The sequence below is a fragment of the Pseudophryne corroboree genome, unplaced genomic scaffold (assembly GCF_028390025.1).
Source record: "Pseudophryne corroboree isolate aPseCor3 unplaced genomic scaffold, aPseCor3.hap2 scaffold_1208, whole genome shotgun sequence".
Classification (NCBI taxonomy): Eukaryota; Metazoa; Chordata; class Amphibia; order Anura; family Myobatrachidae; genus Pseudophryne; species Pseudophryne corroboree.
Window position 1 is genome coordinate 145001 of NW_026967833.1, and position 5000 is coordinate 150000.

Here is a 5000-nt window from a genome sequence, read left to right on the forward strand (position 1 = left end):
CTCATCTACAGCCACACTACACTGGATACGCCCAATCTCATCTGATCTTGGAAGCTAAGCAGTGTTGGGCCTGGTTAGTACTTGGATGGGAGACCACCTGGGAATACAAGGTGCTGTAGATATTTTTATACTGCCAACACCGTTCTGTTGATGCATTCCATTTTCAAACGTATTTATTTATGAACCAGTAGTTAGAAGTAGAAAAGTTCTAACAGAAACCACAAAGCTCATCTACAGCCACACCACACTGGATGCGCCCAATCTCATCTGATCTTGGAAGCTAAGCAGTGTTGGGCCTGGTTAGTACTTGGATGGGAGACCACCTGGGAATACAAGGTGCTGTAGATATTTTTATACTGCCAACACCGTTCTGTTGATGCATTCCATTTTAAATCGTATTCATTTATGAACCAGTAGTTAGAAGTAGAAAAGTTCTAACAGAAACCACAAAGTTCATCTACAGCCACACGACACTGGATACGCCCAATCTCATCTGATCTTGGAAGCTAAGCAGTGTTGGGCCTGGTTAGTACTTGGATGGGAGACCACCTGGGAATACAAGGTGCTGTAGGTATTTTTATACTGCCAACACCATTCTGTTGATGCATTCCATTTTCAAACGTATTCATTTATGAACCAGTAGTTAGAAGTAGAAAAGTTCTAACAGAAACCACAAAGCTCATCTACAGCCACACCACACTGGATACGCCCAATCTCATCTGATCTTGGAAGCTAAGCAGTGTTGGGCCTGGTTAGTACTTGGATGGGAGACCACCTGGGAATACAAGGTGATATAAATATTTTTATACAACCAACACCGTTCTGTTGATGCATTCCATTTTCAAACGTATTCATTTATGAACCAGTAGTTAGAAGTAGAAAAATTCTAACAGAAACCACAAAGCTCATCTACAGCCACACCACACTGGATACGCCCAATCTCATCTGATCTTGGAAGCTAAGCAGTGTTGGGTCTGGTTAGTTCTTGGATGGGAGACCACCTGGGAATACGAGGTGCTGTAGATATTTTTATACTGCCAACACCGTTCTGTTGATGCATTCCATTTTAAAACGTATTCATTTATGAACTAGTAGTTAGAAGTAGAAAAGTTCTAACAGAAACCAGAAAGTTCATCTACAGCAACACCACACTGGATACGCCCAATCTCATCTGATCTTGAAAGCTAAGCAGTGTTGGGCCTGGTTAGTACTTGGATGGGAGACCACCTGGGAATACAAGGTGCTGTAGATATTTTTATACTACCAACACCGTTCTGTTGATGCATTCCATTTTCAAACGTATTCATTTATGAACCAGTAGTTAGAAGTAGAAAAGTACTAACCGAAACCATAAAGCTCTTCTACAGCCACACCACACTGGATATGCCCAATCTCATCTGATCTTGGAAGCTAAGCAGTGTTGGGCCTGGTTAGTACTTGGATGGGAGACCACCTGGGAATACATAGGTGGTGTAGATATTTTTATACTGCCAACACCGTTCTGTTGATGCATTCCATTATCAAACGTATTCATTTATGAACCAGTAGTTAGAAGTAGAAAAGTTCTAACAGAAACCACAAAGCTCGTCTACAGCCACACCGCACTGGATACGCCCAATCTCATCTGATCTAGGAAGCTAAGCAGTGTTGGGCCTGGTTAGTACTTGGATGGGAGACCACCTGGGAATACAAGGTGCTGTAGATATTTTTATACTGCCAACACCGTTCTGTTGATGCATTCAATTTTCAAATGTATTCATTTATGAACCAGTAGTTAGAAGTAGAAAAGTTCTAACAGAAGCCATAAAGCTCATCTACAGCCACACCACACTGGATACACCCAATCTCATCTGATCTTGGAAGCTAAGCAGTGTTGGGCCTGGTTAGTACTTGGATGGGAGACCACCTGGGAATACAAGGTGCTGTAGATATTTTTATACTGCCAACACCGTTCTGTTGATGCATTCCATTTTCAAACGTATTTATTTATGAACCAGTAGTTAGAAGTAGAAAAGTTCTAACAGAAACCACAAAGCTCATCTACAGCCACACCACGCTGGATACGCCCAATCTCATCTGATCTTGGAAGCTAAGCAGTGTTGGGCCTGGTTAGTACTTGGATGGGAGGCCACCTGGGAATACAAGGTGCTGTAGATATTTTTATACTGCCAACACCATTCTATTGATGCATACCATTTTCAAACATATTCATTTATGAACCAGTAGTTAGAAGTAGAAAAGTTCTAACAGAAACCAGAAAGTTCATCTACAGCAACACCACACTGGATACGCCCAATCTCATCTGAACTCGGAAGCTAAGCAGTGTTGGGCCTGGTTAGTACTTGGATGGGAGACCACCTGGGAGTGCAAGGTGCTGTAGATATGTTTATACTGCCAACACCGTTCTGTTGATGCATTCCATTTTCAAACGTATTCATTTATGAACCAGTAGTTAGAAGTAGAAAAGTTCTAACAGAAACCACAAAGCTCATCTACAGCCACACCACACTGGATACGCCCAATCTCATCTGATCTTGGAAGCTAAGCAGTGTTGGGCCTGGTTAGTACTTGGATGGGAGACCACCTGGGAATACAAGGTGCTGTAGATATTTTTATACTGCCAACACCGTTCTGTTGATGCATTCCATTTTCAAACGTATTCATTTATGAACCAGTAGTTAGAAGTAGAAAAGTTCTAACAGAAACCATAAAGTTCATCTACAGCCACACCACACTGGATACGCCCAATCTCATCTGATCTTGGAAGCTAAGCAGTGTTGGGCCTGGTTAGTACTTGGATGGGAGACCACCTGGGAATACAAGGTGCTGTAGATAATTTTATACTGCCAACACCGTTCTGTTGATGCATTCCATTTTAAAACGTATTCATTTATGAACCAGTAGTTAGAAGTAGAAAAGTTCTAACAGAAACCGCAAAGTTCATCTACAGCCACACGACACTGGATAAGCCCAATCTCATCTGATCTTGGAAGCTAAGCAGTGTTGGGCCTGGTTAGTACTTGGATGGGAGACCACCTGGGAATACAAGGTGCTGTAGATATTTTTATACTGCCAACACCGTTCTGTTGATGCATTCCATTTTCAAACGTATTAATTTATGAACCAGTAGTTAGAAGTAGAAAAGTTCTAACAGAAACCACAAAGCTCATCTACAGCCACACCACACTGGATACGCCCAATCTCATCTGATCTTGGAAGCTAAACAGTGTTGGGCCTGGTTAGTACTTGGATGGGAGACCACCTGGGAATACAAGGTGATGTAGATATTTTTATACAACCAACACCGTTCTGTTGATGCATTCCATTTTCAAACGTATTCATTTATGAACCAGTAGTTAGAAGTAGAAAAGTTCTAACAGAAACCACAAAGCTCATCTACAGCCACACCACACTGGATACGCCCAATCTCATCTGATCTTGGAAGCTAAGCAGTGTTGGGCCTAGTTAGTTCTTGGATGGGAGACCACCTAGGAATACGAGGTGCTGTAGATATTTTTATACTGCCAACACCGTTCTGTTGATGCATTCCATTTTAAAACGTATTCATTTATGAACTAGTAGTTAGAAGTAGAAAAGTTCTAACAGAAACCAGAAAGTTCATCTACAGCAAAACCACACTGGATACGCCCAATCTCATCTGATCTTGGAAACTAAGCAGTGTTGGGCCTGGTTAGTACTTGGATGGGAGACCACCTGGGAATACAAGGTGCTGTAGATATTTTTATACTACCAACACCGTTCTGTTGATGCATTCCATTTTCAAACGTATTCATTTATGAACCAGTAGTTAGAAGTAGAAAAGTTCTAACAGAAACCACAAAGCTCATCTACAGCCACATCACACTGGATACGCCCAATCTCATCTGATCTTGGAAGCTAAGCAGTGTTGGGCCTGGTTAGTACTTGGATGGGAGACCACCTGGGAATACAAGGTGCTGTAGATATTTTTATACTGCCAACACCGTTCTGTTGATGCATTCCATTTTCAAACGTATTCATTTATGAACCAGTAGTTAGAAGTAGAAAAGTTCTAACAGAAACCACAAAGCTCATCTACAGCCACACCACACTGGATACGCCCAATCTCATCTGATCTTGGAAGCTAAGCAGTGTTGGGCCTGGTTAGTACTTGGATGGGCGACCACCTGGGAATAAAAGGTGCTGTAGATATTTTTATACAGCCAACACCGTTCTGTTGATGCATTCCATTTTCAAACGTATTCATTTATGAACCAGTAGTTAGAAGTAGAAAAGTTCTAACAGAAACCACAAAGCTCATCTACAGCCACACAACACTGGATACGCCCAATCTCATCTGATCTTGGAAGCTAAGCAGTGTTGGGCCTGGTTAGTACTTGGATGGGAGACCACCTGGGAATACAAGGTGATGTAGATATTTTTATACAACCAACACCGTTCTGTTGATGCATTCCATTTTCAAACGTATTCATTTATGAACCAGTAGTTAGAAGTAGAAAAGTTCTAACAGAAACCACAAAGCTCATCTACAGCCACACCACACTGGATACGCCCAATCTCATCTGATCTTGGAAGCTAAGCAGTGTTGGGCCTGGTTAGTTCTTGGATGGGAGACCACCTGGGAATACGAGGTGCTGTAGATATTTTTATACTGCCAACACCGTTCTGTTGATGCATTCCATTTTAAAACGTATTCATTTATGAACTAGTAGTTAGAAGTAGAAAAGTTCTAACAGAAACCAGAAAGTTCATCTACAGCAACACCACACTGGATACGCTCAATCTCATCTGATCTTGGAAGCTAAGCAGTGTTGGGCCTTGTTAATACTTGGATGGGAGACCACCTGGGAATACAAGGTGCTGTAGATATTTTTATACTACCAACACCGTTCTGTTGATGCATTCCATTTTCAAACGTATTCATTTATGAACCAGTAGTTAGAAGTAGAAAAGTTCTAACAGAAACCACAAAGCTCATCTACAGCCACACCACACTGGAT

The 5000-nt window shown here is 41.7% G+C and overlaps 18 non-coding genes and 5 pseudogenes across 18 annotated transcripts; all 23 read left to right on the top strand.

Annotated features, from left to right (window-relative positions):
- Positions 1 to 3: 3 nt before the first annotated feature.
- LOC134991520 (5S ribosomal RNA) lies at positions 4 to 122 on the top strand. Its single transcript, XR_010195765.1, has one exon. It is a non-coding gene; the product is annotated as a 5S ribosomal RNA (ribosomal RNA).
- A 107-nt stretch (positions 123 to 229) lies between these two features.
- LOC134991256 (5S ribosomal RNA) lies at positions 230 to 348 on the top strand. Its single transcript, XR_010195619.1, has one exon. It is a non-coding gene; the product is annotated as a 5S ribosomal RNA (ribosomal RNA).
- Positions 349 to 455: 107 nt separating this feature from the next.
- LOC134991745 (5S ribosomal RNA) lies at positions 456 to 574 on the top strand. Its single transcript, XR_010195987.1, has one exon. It is a non-coding gene; the product is annotated as a 5S ribosomal RNA (ribosomal RNA).
- Positions 575 to 681: 107 nt separating this feature from the next.
- Positions 682 to 800, top strand: LOC134991243 (5S ribosomal RNA; annotated as a pseudogene).
- Positions 801 to 907: 107 nt separating this feature from the next.
- On the top strand, positions 908 to 1026 carry LOC134991778 (5S ribosomal RNA). Its single transcript, XR_010196020.1, has one exon. It is a non-coding gene; the product is annotated as a 5S ribosomal RNA (ribosomal RNA).
- A 107-nt stretch (positions 1027 to 1133) lies between these two features.
- LOC134991696 (5S ribosomal RNA) lies at positions 1134 to 1252 on the top strand. The gene has a single exon (XR_010195939.1). It is a non-coding gene; the product is annotated as a 5S ribosomal RNA (ribosomal RNA).
- A 107-nt stretch (positions 1253 to 1359) lies between these two features.
- LOC134991263 (5S ribosomal RNA) lies at positions 1360 to 1479 on the top strand (annotated as a pseudogene).
- Positions 1480 to 1586: 107 nt separating this feature from the next.
- LOC134991750 (5S ribosomal RNA) lies at positions 1587 to 1705 on the top strand. Its single transcript, XR_010195992.1, has one exon. It is a non-coding gene; the product is annotated as a 5S ribosomal RNA (ribosomal RNA).
- A 107-nt stretch (positions 1706 to 1812) lies between these two features.
- Positions 1813 to 1931, top strand: LOC134991592 (5S ribosomal RNA). Its single transcript, XR_010195835.1, has one exon. It is a non-coding gene; the product is annotated as a 5S ribosomal RNA (ribosomal RNA).
- Positions 1932 to 2038: 107 nt separating this feature from the next.
- Positions 2039 to 2157, top strand: LOC134991583 (5S ribosomal RNA). The gene has a single exon (XR_010195826.1). It is a non-coding gene; the product is annotated as a 5S ribosomal RNA (ribosomal RNA).
- A 107-nt stretch (positions 2158 to 2264) lies between these two features.
- LOC134991790 (5S ribosomal RNA) lies at positions 2265 to 2383 on the top strand. The gene has a single exon (XR_010196031.1). It is a non-coding gene; the product is annotated as a 5S ribosomal RNA (ribosomal RNA).
- Positions 2384 to 2490: 107 nt separating this feature from the next.
- Positions 2491 to 2609, top strand: LOC134991389 (5S ribosomal RNA). Its single transcript, XR_010195636.1, has one exon. It is a non-coding gene; the product is annotated as a 5S ribosomal RNA (ribosomal RNA).
- A 107-nt stretch (positions 2610 to 2716) lies between these two features.
- Positions 2717 to 2835, top strand: LOC134991390 (5S ribosomal RNA). The gene has a single exon (XR_010195637.1). It is a non-coding gene; the product is annotated as a 5S ribosomal RNA (ribosomal RNA).
- Positions 2836 to 2942: 107 nt separating this feature from the next.
- LOC134991873 (5S ribosomal RNA) lies at positions 2943 to 3061 on the top strand (annotated as a pseudogene).
- A 107-nt stretch (positions 3062 to 3168) lies between these two features.
- LOC134991737 (5S ribosomal RNA) lies at positions 3169 to 3287 on the top strand. Its single transcript, XR_010195979.1, has one exon. It is a non-coding gene; the product is annotated as a 5S ribosomal RNA (ribosomal RNA).
- Positions 3288 to 3394: 107 nt separating this feature from the next.
- Positions 3395 to 3513, top strand: LOC134991788 (5S ribosomal RNA). The gene has a single exon (XR_010196029.1). It is a non-coding gene; the product is annotated as a 5S ribosomal RNA (ribosomal RNA).
- Positions 3514 to 3620: 107 nt separating this feature from the next.
- On the top strand, positions 3621 to 3739 carry LOC134991782 (5S ribosomal RNA). The gene has a single exon (XR_010196024.1). It is a non-coding gene; the product is annotated as a 5S ribosomal RNA (ribosomal RNA).
- Positions 3740 to 3846: 107 nt separating this feature from the next.
- LOC134991527 (5S ribosomal RNA) lies at positions 3847 to 3965 on the top strand. Its single transcript, XR_010195772.1, has one exon. It is a non-coding gene; the product is annotated as a 5S ribosomal RNA (ribosomal RNA).
- Positions 3966 to 4072: 107 nt separating this feature from the next.
- On the top strand, positions 4073 to 4191 carry LOC134991533 (5S ribosomal RNA). Its single transcript, XR_010195778.1, has one exon. It is a non-coding gene; the product is annotated as a 5S ribosomal RNA (ribosomal RNA).
- Positions 4192 to 4298: 107 nt separating this feature from the next.
- Positions 4299 to 4417, top strand: LOC134991218 (5S ribosomal RNA; annotated as a pseudogene).
- Positions 4418 to 4524: 107 nt separating this feature from the next.
- On the top strand, positions 4525 to 4643 carry LOC134991558 (5S ribosomal RNA). Its single transcript, XR_010195802.1, has one exon. It is a non-coding gene; the product is annotated as a 5S ribosomal RNA (ribosomal RNA).
- A 107-nt stretch (positions 4644 to 4750) lies between these two features.
- Positions 4751 to 4869, top strand: LOC134991685 (5S ribosomal RNA). Its single transcript, XR_010195928.1, has one exon. It is a non-coding gene; the product is annotated as a 5S ribosomal RNA (ribosomal RNA).
- A 107-nt stretch (positions 4870 to 4976) lies between these two features.
- The window catches only part of LOC134991244 (5S ribosomal RNA), a 119-nt pseudogene continuing 95 nt past the window's right edge, over positions 4977 to 5000 (top strand).